The sequence below is a fragment of the Ptychodera flava genome, chromosome 12 (assembly GCF_041260155.1).
Source record: "Ptychodera flava strain L36383 chromosome 12, AS_Pfla_20210202, whole genome shotgun sequence".
In the NCBI taxonomy this organism is placed as follows: domain Eukaryota; kingdom Metazoa; phylum Hemichordata; class Enteropneusta; family Ptychoderidae; genus Ptychodera; species Ptychodera flava.
In genome coordinates, this window is record NC_091939.1 from 14,607,860 (window position 1) to 14,622,386 (window position 14,527).

Genomic DNA, 14,527 nt, shown 5'->3' on the forward strand with positions numbered 1-14,527 from the left:
AGCTTTGATTTCTGCATACTGCCCTCTAGCATCCTCCATTGAAGAATAATTTTAGCATGCTGGTGAAAGCGCAGAGAAAAGCAATGGGCCTATCATTTGTAATTATGCAACGCTGGCCAAAGTTGTGGCGGAGTCAAAATAAAATAGTTTTGTCACAACAAACACGGCAACTTTAAAACTAATATTGGGTAGCAAAAAAATAAAAAGGAGCAAGCCTACAACACGTGGTATTCCCAGGCGGTCACCCATCCAAGTACTAACCACGCCCGACGTAGCTTGGCTTCGGTGATCAGACGAGAACCGGCACATTCTACGTGGTATGGTCGTAGGCGATAAACTTTCTCTTTTTGGACCAATTTGAGCTTTGATTTCTGCATACTGCCCTCTAGCATCCTCCATTGAAGAATAATTTTAGCATGCTGGTGAAAGCGCAGAGAAAAGCAATGGGCCTATCATTTGTAATTATGCAACGCTGGCCAAAGTTGTGGCGGAGTCAAAATAAAATAGTTTTGTCACAACAAACACGGCAACTTTAAAACTAATATTGGGTAGCAAAAAAATAAAAAGGAGCAAGCCTACAACACGTGGTATTCCCAGGCGGTCACCCATCCAAGTACTAACCACGCCCGACGTAGCTTGGCTTCGGTGATCAGACGAGAACCGGCACATTCTACGTGGTATGGTCGTAGGCGATAAACTTTCTCTTTTTGGACCAATTTGAGCTTTGATTTCTGCATACTGCCCTCTAGCATCCTCCATTGAAGAATAATTTTAGCATGCTGGTGAAAGCGCAGAGAAAAGCAATGGGCCTATCATTTGTAATTATGCAACGCTGGCCAAAGTTGTGGCGGAGTCAAAATAAAATAGTTTTGTCACAACAAACACGGCAACTTTAAAACTAATATTGGGTAGCAAAAAAATAAAAAGGAGCAAGCCTACAACACGTGGTATTCCCAGGCGGTCACCCATCCAAGTACTAACCACGCCCGACGTAGCTTGGCTTCGGTGATCAGACGAGAACCGGCACATTCTACGTGGTATGGTCGTAGGCGATAAACTTTCTCTTTTTGGACCAATTTGAGCTTTGATTTCTGCATACTGCCCTCTAGCATCCTCCATTGAAGAATAATTTTAGCATGCTGGTGAAAGCGCAGAGAAAAGCAATGGGCCTATCATTTGTAATTATGCAACGCTGGCCAAAGTTGTGGCGGAGTCAAATAAAATAGTTTTGTCACAACAAACACGGCAACTTTAAAACTGATATTGGGTAGCAAAAAAATAAAAAGGAGCAAGCCTACAACACGTGGTATTCCCAGGCGGTCACCATCCAAGTACTAACCACGCCCGACGTAGCTTGGCTTCGGTGATCAGACGAGAACCGGCACATTCTACGTGGTATGGTCGTAGGCGATAAACTTTCTCTTTTGGACCAATTTGAGCTTTGATTTCTGCATACTGCCCTCTAGCATCCTCCATTGAAGAATAATTTTAGCATGCTGGTGAAAGCGCAGAGAAAAGCAATGGGCCTATCATTTGTAATTATGCAACGCTGGCCAAAGTTGTGGCGGAGTCAAAATAAAATATTTTGTCACAACAAACAGGCAACTTTAAAACTGATATTGGGTAGCAAAAAAATAAAAAGGAGGAAGCCTACAACACGTGGTATTCCCAGGCGGTCACCCATCCAAGTACTAACCACGCCCGACGTAGCTTGGCTTCGGTGATCAGACGAGAACCGGCACATTCTACGTGGTATGGTCGTAGGCGATAAACTTTCTCTTTTTGGACCAATTTGAGCTTTGATTTCTGCATACTGCCCTCTAGCATCCTCCATTGAAGAATAATTTTAGCATGCTGGTGAAGCGCAGAGAAAAGCAATGGGCCTATCATTTGTAATTATGCAACGCTGGCCAAAGTTGTGGCGGAGTCAAAATAAAATAGTTTTGTCACAACAAACACGGCAACTTTAAAACTAATATTGGGTAGCAAAAAAATAAAAGGAGGAAGCCTACAACACGTGGTATTCCCAGGCGGTCACCCATCCAAGTACTAACCACGCCCGACGTAGCTTGGCTTCGGTGATCAGACGAGAACCGGCACATTCTACGTGGTATGGTCGTAGGCGATAAACTTTCTCTTTTTGGACCAATTTGAGCTTTGATTTCTGCATACTGCCCTCTGGCATCCTCCATTGAAGAATAATTTTAGCATGCTGGTGAAAGCGCAGAGAAAAGCAATGGGCCTATCATTTGTAATTATGCAACGCTGGCCAAAGTTGTGGCGGAGTCAAAATAAAATAGTTTTGTCACAACAAAACACGGCAACTTTAAAACTGATATTGGGTAGCAAAAAAATAAAAAGGAGGAAGCCTACAACACGTGGTATTCCCAGGCGGTCACCATCCAAGTACTAACCACGCCCGACGTAGCTTGGCTTCGGTGATCAGACGAGAACCGGCACATTCTACGTGGTATGGTCGTAGGCGATAAACTTTCTCTTTTTGGACCAATTTGAGCTTTGATTCTGCATACTGCCCTCTGGCATCCTCCATTGAAGAATAATTTTAGCATGCTGGTGAAAGCGCAGAGAAAAGCAATGGGCCTATCATTTGTAATTATGCAACGCTGGCCAAAGTTGTGGCGGAGTCAAAATAAAATAGTTTTGTCACAACAAACACGGCAACTTTAAAACTGATATTGGGTAGCAAAAAAATAAAAAGGAGCAAGCCTACAACACGTGGTATTCCCAGGCGGTCACCCATCCAAGTACTAACCACGCCCGACGTAGCTTGGCTTCGGTGATCAGACGAGAACCGGCACATTCTACGTGGTATGGTCGTAGGCGATAAACTTTCTCTTTTTGGACCAATTTGAGCTTTGATTTCTGCATACTGCCCTCTAGCATCCTCCATTGAAGATAATTTTAGCATGCTGGTGAAAGCGCAGAGAAAAGCAATGGGCCTATCATTTGTAATTATGCAACGCTGGCCAAAGTTGTGGCGGAGTCAAAATAAAATAGTTTTGTCACAACAAACGGCAACTTTAAAACTGATATTGGGTAGCAAAAAAATAAAAAGGAGGAAGCCTACAACACGTGGTATTCCCAGGCGGTCACCCATCCAAGTACTAACCACGCCCACGTAGCTTGGCTTCGGTGATCAGACGAGAACCGGCACATTCTACGTGGTATGGTCGTAGGCGATAAACTTTCTCTTTTGGACCAATTTGAGCTTTGATTTCTGCATACTGCCCTCTGGCATCCTCCATTGAAGAATAATTTTAGCATGCTGGTGAAAGCGCAGAGAAAAGCAATGGGCCTATCATTTGTAATTATGCAACGCTGGCCAAAGTTGTGGCGGAGTCAAAATAAAATATTTTTGTCACAACAAACAGGGCAACTTTAAAACTGATATTGGGTAGCAAAAAAATAAAAAGGAGGAAGCCTACAACACGTGGTATTCCCAGGCGGTCACCCATCCAAGTACTAACCACGCCCGACGTAGCTTGGCTTCGGTGATCAGACGAGAACCGGCACATTCTACGTGGTATGGTCGTAGGCGATAAACTTTCTCTTTTTGGACCAATTTGAGCTTTGATTTCTGCATACTGCCCTCTAGCATCCTCCATTGAAGAATAATTTTAGCATGCTGGTGAAAGCGCAGAGAAAAGCAATGGGCCTATCATTTGTAATTATGCAACGCTGGCCAAAGTTGTGGCGGAGTCAAAATAAAATAGTTTTGTCACAACAAACAGGCAACTTTAAAACTAATATTGGGTAGCAAAAAAATAAAAAGGAGCAAGCCTACAACACGTGGTATTCCCAGGCGGTCACCCATCCAAGTACTAACCACGCCCGACGTAGCTTGGCTTCGGTGATCAGACGAGAACCGGCACATTCTACGTGGTATGGTCGTAGGCGATAAACTTTCTCTTTTGGACCAATTTGAGCTTTGATTTCTGCATACTGCCCTCTAGCATCCTCCATTGAAGAATAATTTTAGCATGCTGGTGAAAGCGCAGAGAAAAGCAATGGGCCTATCATTTGTAATTATGCAACGCTGGCCAAAGTTGTGGCGGAGTCAAAATAAAATAGTTTTGTCACAACAAACACGGCAACTTTAAAACTAATATTGGGTAGCAAAAAAATAAAAAGGAGCAAGCCTACAACACGTGGTATTCCCAGGCGGTCACCCATCCAAGTACTAACCACGCCCGACGTAGCTTGGCTTCGGTGATCAGACGAGAACCGGCACATTCTACGTGGTATGGTCGTAGGCGATAAACTTTCTCTTTTTGGACCAATTTGAGCTTTGATTTCTGCATACTGCCCTCTAGCATCCTCCATTGAAGAATAATTTTAGCATGCTGGTGAAAGCGCAGAGAAAAGCAATGGGCCTATCATTTGTAATTATGCAACGCTGGCCAAAGTTGTGGTGGCGGAGTCAAAATAAAATAGTTTTGTCACAACAAACACGGCAACTTTAAAACTAATATTGGGTAGCAAAAAAATAAAAAGGAGCAAGCCTACAACACGTGGTATTCCCAGGCGGTCACCCATCCAAGTACTAACCACGCCCGACGTAGCTTGGCTTCGGTGATCAGACGAGAACCGGCACATTCTACGTGGTATGGTCGTAGGCGATAAACTTTCTCTTTTGGACCAATTTGAGCTTTGATTTCTGCATACTGCCCTCTAGCATCCTCCATTGAAGAATAATTTTAGCATGCTGGTGAAAGCGCAGAGAAAAGCAATGGGCCTATCATTTGTAATTATGCAACGCTGGCCAAAGTTGTGGCGGAGTCAAAATAAAATAGTTTTGTCACAACAAACAGGCAACTTTAAAACTGATATTGGGTAGCAAAAAAATAAAAAGGAGGAAGCTACAACACGTGGTATTCCCAGGCGGTCACCCATCCAAGTACTAACCACGCCCGACGTAGCTTGGCTTCGGTGATCAGACGAGAACCGGCACATTCTACGTGGTATGGTCGTAGGCGATAAACTTTCTCTTTTTGGACCAATTTGAGCTTTGATTTCTGCATACTGCCTCTGGCATCCTCCATTGAAGAATAATTTTAGCATGCTGGTGAAAGCGCAGAGAAAAGCAATGGGCCTATCATTTGTAATTATGCAACGCTGGCCAAAGTTGTGGCGGAGTCAAAATAAAATATTTTTGTCACAACAAACACGGCAACTTTAAAACTGAATATTGGGTAGCAAAAAAATAAAAAGGAGCAAGCCTACAACACGTGGTATTCCCAGGCGGTCACCCATCCAAGTACTAACCACGCCCGACGTAGCTTGGCTTCGGTGATCAGACGAGAACCGGCACATTCTACGTGGTATGGTCGTAGGCGATAAACTTTCTCTTTTTGGACCAATTTGAGCTTTGATTTCTGCATACTGCCCCTGGCATCCTCCATTGAAGAATAATTTTAGCATGCTGGTGAAAGCGCAGAGAAAAGCAATGGGCCTATCATTTGTAATTATGCAACGCTGGCCAAAGTTGTGGCGGAGTCAAATAAAATATTTTGTCACAACAAACAGGGCAACTTTAAAACTGATATTGGGTAGCAAAAAAATAAAAAGGAGCAAGCCTACAACACGTGGTATTCCAGGCGGTCACCCATCCAAGTACTAACCACGCCCGACGTAGCTTGGCTTCGGTGATCAGACGAGAACCGGCACATTCTACGTGGTATGGTCGTAGGCGATAAACTTTCTCTTTTTGGACCAATTTGAGCTTTGATTTCTGCATACTGCCCTCTAGCATCCTCCATTGAAGAATAATTTTAGCATGCTGGTGAAAGCGCAGAGAAAAGCAATGGGCCTATCATTTGTAATTATGCAACGCTGGCCAAAGTTGTGGCGGAGTCAAAATAAAATATTTTTGTCACAACAAACAGGGCAACTTTAAAACTGATATTGGGTAGCAAAAAAATAAAAAGGAGGAAGCCTACAACACGTGGTATTCCCAGGCGGTCACCCATCCAAGTACTAACCACGCCCGACGTAGCTTGGCTTCGGTGATCAGACGAGAACCGGCACATTACGTGGTATGGTCGTAGGCGATAAACTTTCTCTTTTTGGACCAATTTGAGCTTTGATTTCTGCATACTGCCCTCTGGCATCCTCCATTGAAGAATAATTTTAGCATGCTGGTGAAAGCGCAGAGAAAAGCAATGGGTCTATCATTTGTAATTATGCAACGCTGGCCAAAGTTGTGGCGGAGTCAAAATAAAATAGTTTTGTCACAACGAAGAGGGCAACTTTAAAACTGATATTGGGTAGCAAAAAAATAAAAAGGAGCAAGCCTACAACACGTGGGATTCCCAGGCGGTCACCCATCCAAGTACTAACCACGCCCGACGTAGCTTGGCTTCGGTGATCAGACGAGAACCGGCACATTCTACGTGGTATGGTCGTAGGCGATAAACTTTCTCTTTTTGGACCAATTTGAGCTTTGATTTCTGCATACTGCCCTCTAGCATCCTCCATTGAAGAATAATTTTAGCATGCTGGTGAAAGCGCAGAGAAAAGCAATGGGCCTATCATTTGTAATTATGCAACGCTGGCCAAAGTTGTGGCGGAGTCAAAATAAAATAGTTTTGTCACAACAAACACGGCAACTTTAAAACTGATATTGGGTAGCAAAAAAATAAAAAGGAGCAAGCCTACAACACGTGGTATTCCCAGGCGGTCACCCATCCAAGTACTAACCACGCCCGACGTAGCTTGGCTTCGGTGATCAGACGAGAACCGGCACATTCTACGTGGTATGGTCGTAGGCGATAAACTTTCTCTTTTGGACCAATTTGAGCTTTGATTTCTGCATACTGCCCTCTAGCATCCTCCATTGAAGAATAATTTTAGCATGCTGGTGAAAGCGCAGAGAAAAGCAATGGCCTATCATTTGTAATTATGCAACGCTGGCCAAAGTTGTGGCGGAGTCAAAATAAAATAGTTTTGTCACAACAAACACGGCAACTTTAAAACTGAATATTGGGTAGCAAAAAAATAAAAAGGAGCAAGCCTACAACACGTGGTATTCCCAGGCGGTCACCCATCCAAGTACTAACCACGCCCGACGTAGCTTGGCTTCGGTGATCAGACGAGAACCGGCACATTCTACGTGGTATGGTCGTAGGCGATAAACTTTCTCTTTTTGGACCAATTTGAGCTTTGATTTCTGCATACTGCCCTCTAGCATCCTCCATTGAAGAATAATTTTAGCATGCTGGTGAAAGCGCAGAGAAAAGCAATGGGCCTATCATTTGTAATTATGCAACGCTGGCCAAAGTTGTGGCGGAGTCAAAATAAAATAGTTTTGTCACAACAAACACGGCAACTTTAAAACTAATATTGGGTAGCAAAAAAATAAAAAGGAGCAAGCCTACAACACGTGGTATTCCCAGGCGGTCACTCATCCAAGTACTAACCACGCCCAACGTAGCTTGGCTTCGGTGATCAGACGAGAACCGGCACATTCTACGTGGTATGGTCGTAGGCGATAAACTTTCTCTTTTGGACCAATTTGAGCTTTGATTTCTGCATACTGCCCTCTAGCATCCTCCATTGAAGAATAATTTTAGCATGCTGGTGAAAGCGCAGAGAAAAGCAATGGGCCTATCATTTGTAATTATGCAACGCTGGCCAAAGTTGTGGCGGAGTCAAAATAAAATAGTTTTGTCACAACAAACACGGCAACTTTAAACTAATATTGGGTAGCAAAAAAATAAAAAGGAGGAAGCCTACAACACGTGGTATTCCCAGGCGGTCACCCATCCAAGTACTAACCACGCCCGACGTAGCTTGGCTTCGGTGATCAGACGAGAACCGGCACATTCTACGTGGTATGGTCGTAGGCGATAAACTTTCTCTTTTGGACCAATTTGAGCTTTGATTTCTGCATACTGCCCTCTGGCATCCTCCATTGAAGAATAATTTTAGCATGCTGGTGAAAGCGCAGAGAAAAGCAATGGGCCTATCATTTGTAATTATGCAACGCTGGCCAAAGTTGTGGCGGAGTCAAAATAAAATATTTTTGTCACAACAAACAGGGCAACTTTAAAACTGATATTGGGTAGCAAAAAATAAAAAGGAGCAAGCCTACAACACGTGGTATTCCCAGGCGGTCACCATCCAAGTACTAACCACGCCCGACGTAGCTTGGCTTCGGTGATCAGACGAGAACCGGCACATTCTACGTGGTATGGTCGTAGGCGATAAACTTTCTCTTTTTGGACCAATTTGAGCTTTGATTTCTGCATACTGCCCTCTAGCATCCTCCATTGAAGAATAATTTTAGCATGCTGGTGAAAGCGCAGAGAAAAGCAATGGGCCTATCATTTGTAATTATGCAACGCTGGCCAAAGTTGTGGCGGAGTCAAAATAAAATATTTTGTCACAACAAACACGGCAACTTTAAAACTAATATTGGGTAGCAAAAAAATAAAAAGGAGCAAGCCTACAACACGTGGTATTCCCAGGCGGTCACCCATCCAAGTACTAACCACGCCCGACGTAGCTTGGCTTCGGTGATCAGACGAGAACCGGCACATTCTACGTGGTATGGTCGTAGGCGATAAACTTTCTCTTTTTGGACCAATTTGAGCTTTGATTTCTGCATACTGCCCTCTAGCATCCTCCATTGAAGAATAATTTTAGCATGCTGGTGAAAGCGCAGAGAAAAGCAATGGGCCTATCATTTGTAATTATGCAACGCTGGCCAAAGTTGTGGCGGAGTCAAAATAAAATATTTTCGTCACAACAAACAGGGCAACTTTAAAACTGATATTGGGTAGCAAAAAAATAAAAAGGAGGAAGCCTACAACACGTGGTATTCCCAGGCGGTCACCCATCCAAGTACTAACCACGCCCGACGTAGCTTGGCTTCGGTGATCAGACGAGAACCGGCACATTCTACGTGGTATGGTCGTAGGCGATAAACTTTCTCTTTTTGGACCAATTTGAGCTTTGATTTCTGCATACTGCCCTCTAGCATCCTCCATTGAAGAATAATTTTAGCATGCTGGTGAAAGCGCAGAGAAAAGCAATGGGCCTATCATTTGTAATTATGCAACGCTGGCCAAAGTTGTGGCGGAGTCAAAATAAAATATTTTTGTCACAACAAACAGGGCAACTTTAAAACTGATATTGGGTAGCAAAAAAATAAAAAGGAGGAAGCCTACAACACGTGGTATTCCCAGGCGGTCACCCATCCAAGTACTAACCACGCCCGACGTAGCTTGGCTTCGGTGATCAGACGAGAACCGGCACATTCTACGTGGTATGGTCGTAGGCGATAAACTTTCTCTTTTTGGACCAATTTGAGCTTTGATTTCTGCATACTGCCCTCTAGCATCCTCCATTGAAGAATAATTTTAGCATGCTGGTGAAAGCGCAGAGAAAAGCAATGGGCCTATCATTTGTAATTATGCAACGCTGGCCAAAGTTGTGGCGGAGTCAAAATAAAATATTTTTGTCACAACAAACAGGGCAACTTTAAAACTAATATTGGGTAGCAAAAAAATAAAAAGGAGCAAGCCTACAACACGTGGTATTCCCAGGCGGTCACCCATCCAAGTACTAACCACGCCCGACGTAGCTTGGCTTCGGTGATCAGACGAGAACCGGCACATTCTACGTGGTATGGTCGTAGGCGATAAACTTTCTCTTTTGGACCAATTTGAGCTTTGATTTCTGCATACTGCCTCTAGCATCCTCCATTGAAGAATAATTTTAGCATGCTGGTGAAAGCGCAGAGAAAAGCAATGGGCCTATCATTTGTAATTATGCAACGCTGGCCAAAGTTGTGGCGGAGTCAAAATAAAATATTTTTGTCACAACAAACAGGGCAACTTTAAAACTGATATTGGGTAGCAAAAAAATAAAAAAAGGAGCAAGCCTACAACACGTGGTATTCCCAGGCGGTCACTCATCCAAGTACTAACCACGCCCGACGTAGCTTGGCTTCGGTGATCAGACGAGAACCGGCACATTCTACGTGGTATGGTCGTAGGCGATAAACTTTCTCTTTTTGGACCAATTTGAGCTTTGATTTCTGCATACTGCCCTCTAGCATCCTCCATTGAAGAATAATTTTAGCATGCTGGTGAAAGCGCAGAGAAAAGCAATGGGCCTATCATTTGTAATTATGCAACGCTGGCCAAAGTTGTGGCGGAGTCAAAATAAAATGTTTTGTCACAAACAAACAGGGCAACTTTAAAATAATATTGGGTAGCAAAAAAATAAAAAGGAGCAAGCCTACAACACGTGGTATTCCCAGGCGGTCACCCATCCAAGTACTAACCACGCCCGACGTAGCTTGGCTTCGGTGATCAGACGAGAACCGGCACATTCTACGTGGTATGGTCGTAGGCGATAAACTTTCTCTTTTGGACCAATTTGAGCTTTGATTTCTGCATACTGCCCTCTAGCATCCTCCATTGAAGAATAATTTTAGCATGCTGGTGAAAGCGCAGAGAAAAGCAATGGCCTATCATTTGTAATTATGCAACGCTGGCCAAAGTTGTGGCGGAGTCAAAATAAAATATTTTGTCACAACAAACAGGGCAACTTTAAAACTAATATTGGGTAGCAAAAAATAAAAAGGAGGAAGCCTACAACACGTGGTATTCCCAGGCGGTCACTCATCCAAGTACTAACCACGCCCGACGTAGCTTGGCTTCGGTGATCAGACGAGAACCGGCACATTCTACGTGGTATGGTCGTAGGCGATAAACTTTCTCTTTTTGGACCAATTTGAGCTTTGATTTCTGCATACTGCCCTCTAGCATCCTCCATTGAAGAATAATTTTAGCATGCTGGTGAAAGCGCAGAGAAAAGCAATGGGCCTATCATTTGTAATTATGCAACGCTGGCCAAAGTTGTGGCGGAGTCAAAATAAAATAGTTTTGTCACAACAAACACGGCAACTTTAAAACTATATTGGGTAGCAAAAAAATAAAAAGGAGCAAGCCTACAACACGTGGTATTCCCAGGCGGTCACTCATCCAAGTACTAACCACGCCCAACGTAGCTTGGCTTCGGTGATCAGACGAGAACCGGCACATTCTACGTGGTATGGTCGTAGGCGATAAACTTTCTCTTTTTGGACCAATTTGAGCTTTGATTTCTGCATACTGCCCTCTAGCATCCTCCATTGAAGAATAATTTAGCATGCTGGTGAAAGCGCAGAGAAAAGCAATGGGCCTATCATTTGTAATTATGCAACGCTGGCCAAAGTTGTGGCGGAGTCAAAATAAAATATTTTGTCACAACAAACACGGCAACTTTAAAACTGATATTGGGTAGCAAAAAAATAAAAAGGAGGAAGCCTACAACACGTGGTATTCCCAGGCGGTCACCATCCAAGTACTAACCACGCCCGACGTAGCTTGGCTTCGGTGATCAGACGAGAACCGGCACATTCTACGTGGTATGGTCGTAGGCGATAAACTTTCTCTTTTTGGACCAATTTGAGCTTTGATTTCTGCATACTGCCCTCTAGCATCCTCCATTGAAGAATAATTTTAGCATGCTGGTGAAAGCGCAGAGAAAAGCAATGGGCCTATCATTTGTAATTATGCAACGCTGGCCAAGTTGTGGCGGAGTCAAAATAAAATAGTTTTGTCACAACAAACAGGGCAACTTTAAAACTAATATTGGGTAGCAAAAAAATAAAAAGGAGGAAGCCTACAACACGTGGTATTCCCAGGCGGTCACCCATCCAAGTACTAACCACGCCCGACGTAGCTTGGCTTCGGTGATCAGACGAGAACCGGCACATTCTACGTGGTATGGTCGTAGGCGATAAACTTTCTCTTTTTGGACCAATTTGAGCTTTGATTTCTGCATACTGCCCTCTAGCATCCTCCATTGAAGAATAATTTTAGCATGCTGGTGAAAGCGCAGAGAAAAGCAATGGGCCTATCATTTGTAATTATGCAACGCTGGCCAAAGTTGTGGCGGAGTCAAAATAAAATATGTTTGTCACAACAAACAGGGCAACTTTAAAACTAATATTGGGTAGCAAAAAAATAAAAAGGAGGAAGCCTACAACACGTGGTATTCCAGGCGGTCACCCATCCAAGTACTAACCACGCCCGACGTAGCTTGGCTTCGGTGATCAGACGAGAACCGGCACATTCTACGTGGTATGGTCGTAGGCGATAAACTTTCTCTTTTTGGACCAATTTGAGCTTTGATTTCTGCATACTGCCCTCTAGCATCCTCCATTGAAGAATAATTTTAGCATGCTGGTGAAAGCGCAGAGAAAAGCAATGGGCCTATCATTTGTAATTATGCAACGCTGGCCAAAGTTGTGGCGGAGTCAAAATAAAATAGTTTGTCACAACAAACAGGGCAACTTTAAAACTAATATTGGGTAGCAAAAAAATAAAAAGGAGAAGCCTACAACACGTGGTATTCCCAGGCGGTCACCCATCCAAGTACTAACCACGCCCGACGTAGCTTGGCTTCGGTGATCAGACGAGAACCGGCACATTCTACGTGGTATGGTCGTAGGCGATAAACTTTCTCTTTTTGGACCAATTTGAGCTTTGATTTCTGCATACTGCCCTCTAGCATCCTCCATTGAAGAATAATTTTAGCATGCTGGTGAAAGCGCAGAGAAAAGCAATGGGCCTATCATTTGTAATTATGCAACGCTGGCCAAAGTTGTGGCGGAGTCAAAATAAAAACATTTTGTCACAACAAACAGGGCAACTTTAAAACTGATATTGGGTAGCAAAAAAATAAAAAGGAGGAAGCCTACAACACGTGGTATTCCCAGGCGGTCACCCATCCAAGTACTAACCACGCCCGACGTAGCTTGGCTTCGGTGATCAGACGAGAACCGGCACATTCTACGTGGTATGGTCGTAGGCGATAAACTTTCTCTTTTGGACCAATTTGAGCTTTGATTTCTGCATACTGCCCTCTAGCATCCTCCATTGAAGAATAATTTTAGCATGCTGGTGAAAGCGCAGAGAAAAAGCAATGGGCTATCATTTGTAATTATGCAACGCTGGCCAAAGTTGTGGCGGAGTCAAAATAAAATAGTTTTGTCACAACAAACACGGCAACTTTAAAACTGATATTGGGTAGCAAAAAAATAAAAAGGAGCAAGCCTACAACACGTGGTATTCCCAGGCGGTCACCCATCCAAGTACTAACCACGCCCGACGTAGCTTGGCTTCGGTGATCAGACGAGAACCGGCACATTCTACGTGGTATGGTCGTAGGCGATAAACTTTCTCTTTTGGACCAATTTGAGCTTTGATTTCTGCATACTGCCTCTAGCATCCTCCATTGAAGAATAATTTTAGCATGCTGGTGAAAGCGCAGAGAAAAGCAATGGGCCTATCATTTGTAATTATGCAACGCTGGCCAAAGTTGTGGCGGAGTCAAAATAAAATATTTTTGTCACAACAAACAGGGCAACTTTAAAACTGATATTGGGTAGCAAAAAAATAAAAAGGAGGAAGCCTACAACACGTGGTATTCCCAGGCGGTCACTCATCCAAGTACTAACCACGCCCGACGTAGCTTGGCTTCGGTGATCAGACGAGAACCGGCACATTCTACGTGGTATGGTCGTAGGCGATAAACTTTCTCTTTTGGACCAATTTGAGCTTTGATTTCTGCATACTGCCCTCTAGCATCCTCCATTGAAGAATAATTTTAGCATGCTGGTGAAAGCGCAGAGAAAAGCAATGGGCCTATCATTTGTAATTATGCAACGCTGGCCAAAGTTGTGGCGGAGTCAAAATAAAATATTTTGTCACAACAAACAGGGCAACTTTAAAACTAATATTGGGTAGCAAAAAAATAAAAAGGAGAAGCCTACAACACGTGGTATTCCCAGGCGGTCACCCATCCAAGTACTAACCACGCCCGACGTAGCTTGGCTTCGGTGATCAGACGAGAACCGGCACATTCTACGTGGTATGGTCGTAGGCGATAAACTTTCTCTTTTTGGACCAATTTGAGCTTTGATTTCTGCATACTGCCCTCTAGCATCCTCCATTGAAGAATAATTTTAGCATGCTGGTGAAAGCGCAGAGAAAAGCAATGGGCCTATCATTTGTAATATGCAACGCTGGCCAAAGTTGTGGCGGAGTCAAAATAAAATATTTTTGTCACAACAAACAGGGCAACTTTAAAACTGATATTGGGTAGCAAAAAAATAAAAAGGAGGAAGCCTACAACACGTGGTATTCCCAGGCGGTCACCTATCCAAGTACTAACCACGCCCGACGTAGCTTGGCTTCGGTGATCAGACGAGAACCGGCACATTCTACGTGGTATGGTCGTAGGCGATAAACTTTCTCTTTTTGGACCAATTTGAGCTTTGATTTCTGCATACTGCCCTCTAGCATCCTCCATTGAAGAATAATTTTAGCATGCTGGTGAAAGCGCAGAGAAAAGCAATGGGCTATCATTTGTAATTATGCAACGCTGGCCAAAGTTGTGGCGGAGTCAAAATAAAATATTTTTGTCACAACAAACAGGGCAACTTTAA

General features: G+C 43.6%; 40 non-coding genes across 40 annotated transcripts; all 40 read right to left on the reverse strand.

Annotated features, from left to right (window-relative positions):
* Positions 1-212: 212 nt before the first annotated feature.
* On the reverse strand, positions 213-331 carry LOC139146744 (5S ribosomal RNA). Its single transcript, XR_011555475.1, has one exon. It is a non-coding gene; the product is annotated as a 5S ribosomal RNA (ribosomal RNA).
* A 241-nt stretch (positions 332-572) lies between these two features.
* LOC139146745 (5S ribosomal RNA) lies at positions 573-691 on the reverse strand. The gene has a single exon (XR_011555476.1). It is a non-coding gene; the product is annotated as a 5S ribosomal RNA (ribosomal RNA).
* A 241-nt stretch (positions 692-932) lies between these two features.
* On the reverse strand, positions 933-1,051 carry LOC139146746 (5S ribosomal RNA). Its single transcript, XR_011555477.1, has one exon. It is a non-coding gene; the product is annotated as a 5S ribosomal RNA (ribosomal RNA).
* Positions 1,052-1,291: 240 nt separating this feature from the next.
* On the reverse strand, positions 1,292-1,409 carry LOC139146825 (5S ribosomal RNA). Its single transcript, XR_011555552.1, has one exon. It is a non-coding gene; the product is annotated as a 5S ribosomal RNA (ribosomal RNA).
* A 238-nt stretch (positions 1,410-1,647) lies between these two features.
* Positions 1,648-1,766, reverse strand: LOC139146747 (5S ribosomal RNA). Its single transcript, XR_011555478.1, has one exon. It is a non-coding gene; the product is annotated as a 5S ribosomal RNA (ribosomal RNA).
* Positions 1,767-2,005: 239 nt separating this feature from the next.
* On the reverse strand, positions 2,006-2,124 carry LOC139146748 (5S ribosomal RNA). The gene has a single exon (XR_011555479.1). It is a non-coding gene; the product is annotated as a 5S ribosomal RNA (ribosomal RNA).
* Positions 2,125-2,366: 242 nt separating this feature from the next.
* On the reverse strand, positions 2,367-2,484 carry LOC139146826 (5S ribosomal RNA). Its single transcript, XR_011555553.1, has one exon. It is a non-coding gene; the product is annotated as a 5S ribosomal RNA (ribosomal RNA).
* A 240-nt stretch (positions 2,485-2,724) lies between these two features.
* On the reverse strand, positions 2,725-2,843 carry LOC139146749 (5S ribosomal RNA). Its single transcript, XR_011555480.1, has one exon. It is a non-coding gene; the product is annotated as a 5S ribosomal RNA (ribosomal RNA).
* Positions 2,844-3,081: 238 nt separating this feature from the next.
* LOC139146815 (5S ribosomal RNA) lies at positions 3,082-3,199 on the reverse strand. The gene has a single exon (XR_011555543.1). It is a non-coding gene; the product is annotated as a 5S ribosomal RNA (ribosomal RNA).
* Positions 3,200-3,439: 240 nt separating this feature from the next.
* LOC139146750 (5S ribosomal RNA) lies at positions 3,440-3,558 on the reverse strand. The gene has a single exon (XR_011555481.1). It is a non-coding gene; the product is annotated as a 5S ribosomal RNA (ribosomal RNA).
* Positions 3,559-3,798: 240 nt separating this feature from the next.
* On the reverse strand, positions 3,799-3,917 carry LOC139146753 (5S ribosomal RNA). The gene has a single exon (XR_011555483.1). It is a non-coding gene; the product is annotated as a 5S ribosomal RNA (ribosomal RNA).
* A 240-nt stretch (positions 3,918-4,157) lies between these two features.
* LOC139146754 (5S ribosomal RNA) lies at positions 4,158-4,276 on the reverse strand. The gene has a single exon (XR_011555484.1). It is a non-coding gene; the product is annotated as a 5S ribosomal RNA (ribosomal RNA).
* A 244-nt stretch (positions 4,277-4,520) lies between these two features.
* LOC139146755 (5S ribosomal RNA) lies at positions 4,521-4,639 on the reverse strand. The gene has a single exon (XR_011555485.1). It is a non-coding gene; the product is annotated as a 5S ribosomal RNA (ribosomal RNA).
* A 238-nt stretch (positions 4,640-4,877) lies between these two features.
* On the reverse strand, positions 4,878-4,996 carry LOC139146813 (5S ribosomal RNA). Its single transcript, XR_011555541.1, has one exon. It is a non-coding gene; the product is annotated as a 5S ribosomal RNA (ribosomal RNA).
* Positions 4,997-5,237: 241 nt separating this feature from the next.
* On the reverse strand, positions 5,238-5,356 carry LOC139146756 (5S ribosomal RNA). Its single transcript, XR_011555486.1, has one exon. It is a non-coding gene; the product is annotated as a 5S ribosomal RNA (ribosomal RNA).
* Positions 5,357-5,594: 238 nt separating this feature from the next.
* LOC139146851 (5S ribosomal RNA) lies at positions 5,595-5,712 on the reverse strand. Its single transcript, XR_011555576.1, has one exon. It is a non-coding gene; the product is annotated as a 5S ribosomal RNA (ribosomal RNA).
* Positions 5,713-5,953: 241 nt separating this feature from the next.
* LOC139146872 (5S ribosomal RNA) lies at positions 5,954-6,070 on the reverse strand. Its single transcript, XR_011555596.1, has one exon. It is a non-coding gene; the product is annotated as a 5S ribosomal RNA (ribosomal RNA).
* Positions 6,071-6,311: 241 nt separating this feature from the next.
* On the reverse strand, positions 6,312-6,430 carry LOC139146772 (5S ribosomal RNA). Its single transcript, XR_011555502.1, has one exon. It is a non-coding gene; the product is annotated as a 5S ribosomal RNA (ribosomal RNA).
* A 241-nt stretch (positions 6,431-6,671) lies between these two features.
* On the reverse strand, positions 6,672-6,790 carry LOC139146757 (5S ribosomal RNA). The gene has a single exon (XR_011555487.1). It is a non-coding gene; the product is annotated as a 5S ribosomal RNA (ribosomal RNA).
* A 240-nt stretch (positions 6,791-7,030) lies between these two features.
* LOC139146759 (5S ribosomal RNA) lies at positions 7,031-7,149 on the reverse strand. Its single transcript, XR_011555489.1, has one exon. It is a non-coding gene; the product is annotated as a 5S ribosomal RNA (ribosomal RNA).
* A 241-nt stretch (positions 7,150-7,390) lies between these two features.
* Positions 7,391-7,509, reverse strand: LOC139146795 (5S ribosomal RNA). The gene has a single exon (XR_011555523.1). It is a non-coding gene; the product is annotated as a 5S ribosomal RNA (ribosomal RNA).
* A 239-nt stretch (positions 7,510-7,748) lies between these two features.
* LOC139146760 (5S ribosomal RNA) lies at positions 7,749-7,867 on the reverse strand. Its single transcript, XR_011555490.1, has one exon. It is a non-coding gene; the product is annotated as a 5S ribosomal RNA (ribosomal RNA).
* A 239-nt stretch (positions 7,868-8,106) lies between these two features.
* Positions 8,107-8,224, reverse strand: LOC139146827 (5S ribosomal RNA). Its single transcript, XR_011555554.1, has one exon. It is a non-coding gene; the product is annotated as a 5S ribosomal RNA (ribosomal RNA).
* Positions 8,225-8,464: 240 nt separating this feature from the next.
* LOC139146761 (5S ribosomal RNA) lies at positions 8,465-8,583 on the reverse strand. The gene has a single exon (XR_011555491.1). It is a non-coding gene; the product is annotated as a 5S ribosomal RNA (ribosomal RNA).
* Positions 8,584-8,824: 241 nt separating this feature from the next.
* Positions 8,825-8,943, reverse strand: LOC139146762 (5S ribosomal RNA). The gene has a single exon (XR_011555492.1). It is a non-coding gene; the product is annotated as a 5S ribosomal RNA (ribosomal RNA).
* A 241-nt stretch (positions 8,944-9,184) lies between these two features.
* On the reverse strand, positions 9,185-9,303 carry LOC139146763 (5S ribosomal RNA). Its single transcript, XR_011555493.1, has one exon. It is a non-coding gene; the product is annotated as a 5S ribosomal RNA (ribosomal RNA).
* Positions 9,304-9,544: 241 nt separating this feature from the next.
* LOC139146765 (5S ribosomal RNA) lies at positions 9,545-9,663 on the reverse strand. Its single transcript, XR_011555495.1, has one exon. It is a non-coding gene; the product is annotated as a 5S ribosomal RNA (ribosomal RNA).
* A 241-nt stretch (positions 9,664-9,904) lies between these two features.
* On the reverse strand, positions 9,905-10,023 carry LOC139146804 (5S ribosomal RNA). Its single transcript, XR_011555532.1, has one exon. It is a non-coding gene; the product is annotated as a 5S ribosomal RNA (ribosomal RNA).
* A 240-nt stretch (positions 10,024-10,263) lies between these two features.
* Positions 10,264-10,382, reverse strand: LOC139146766 (5S ribosomal RNA). Its single transcript, XR_011555496.1, has one exon. It is a non-coding gene; the product is annotated as a 5S ribosomal RNA (ribosomal RNA).
* Positions 10,383-10,619: 237 nt separating this feature from the next.
* Positions 10,620-10,738, reverse strand: LOC139146805 (5S ribosomal RNA). Its single transcript, XR_011555533.1, has one exon. It is a non-coding gene; the product is annotated as a 5S ribosomal RNA (ribosomal RNA).
* A 240-nt stretch (positions 10,739-10,978) lies between these two features.
* On the reverse strand, positions 10,979-11,097 carry LOC139146796 (5S ribosomal RNA). Its single transcript, XR_011555524.1, has one exon. It is a non-coding gene; the product is annotated as a 5S ribosomal RNA (ribosomal RNA).
* A 239-nt stretch (positions 11,098-11,336) lies between these two features.
* LOC139146828 (5S ribosomal RNA) lies at positions 11,337-11,454 on the reverse strand. Its single transcript, XR_011555555.1, has one exon. It is a non-coding gene; the product is annotated as a 5S ribosomal RNA (ribosomal RNA).
* A 240-nt stretch (positions 11,455-11,694) lies between these two features.
* Positions 11,695-11,813, reverse strand: LOC139146767 (5S ribosomal RNA). The gene has a single exon (XR_011555497.1). It is a non-coding gene; the product is annotated as a 5S ribosomal RNA (ribosomal RNA).
* A 241-nt stretch (positions 11,814-12,054) lies between these two features.
* LOC139146852 (5S ribosomal RNA) lies at positions 12,055-12,172 on the reverse strand. The gene has a single exon (XR_011555577.1). It is a non-coding gene; the product is annotated as a 5S ribosomal RNA (ribosomal RNA).
* Positions 12,173-12,411: 239 nt separating this feature from the next.
* On the reverse strand, positions 12,412-12,530 carry LOC139146768 (5S ribosomal RNA). The gene has a single exon (XR_011555498.1). It is a non-coding gene; the product is annotated as a 5S ribosomal RNA (ribosomal RNA).
* A 241-nt stretch (positions 12,531-12,771) lies between these two features.
* On the reverse strand, positions 12,772-12,890 carry LOC139146769 (5S ribosomal RNA). Its single transcript, XR_011555499.1, has one exon. It is a non-coding gene; the product is annotated as a 5S ribosomal RNA (ribosomal RNA).
* Positions 12,891-13,130: 240 nt separating this feature from the next.
* Positions 13,131-13,249, reverse strand: LOC139146770 (5S ribosomal RNA). Its single transcript, XR_011555500.1, has one exon. It is a non-coding gene; the product is annotated as a 5S ribosomal RNA (ribosomal RNA).
* A 239-nt stretch (positions 13,250-13,488) lies between these two features.
* LOC139146806 (5S ribosomal RNA) lies at positions 13,489-13,607 on the reverse strand. The gene has a single exon (XR_011555534.1). It is a non-coding gene; the product is annotated as a 5S ribosomal RNA (ribosomal RNA).
* A 238-nt stretch (positions 13,608-13,845) lies between these two features.
* On the reverse strand, positions 13,846-13,964 carry LOC139146771 (5S ribosomal RNA). The gene has a single exon (XR_011555501.1). It is a non-coding gene; the product is annotated as a 5S ribosomal RNA (ribosomal RNA).
* A 240-nt stretch (positions 13,965-14,204) lies between these two features.
* LOC139146793 (5S ribosomal RNA) lies at positions 14,205-14,323 on the reverse strand. Its single transcript, XR_011555522.1, has one exon. It is a non-coding gene; the product is annotated as a 5S ribosomal RNA (ribosomal RNA).
* Between the last annotated feature and the right edge of the window lie 204 nt (positions 14,324-14,527).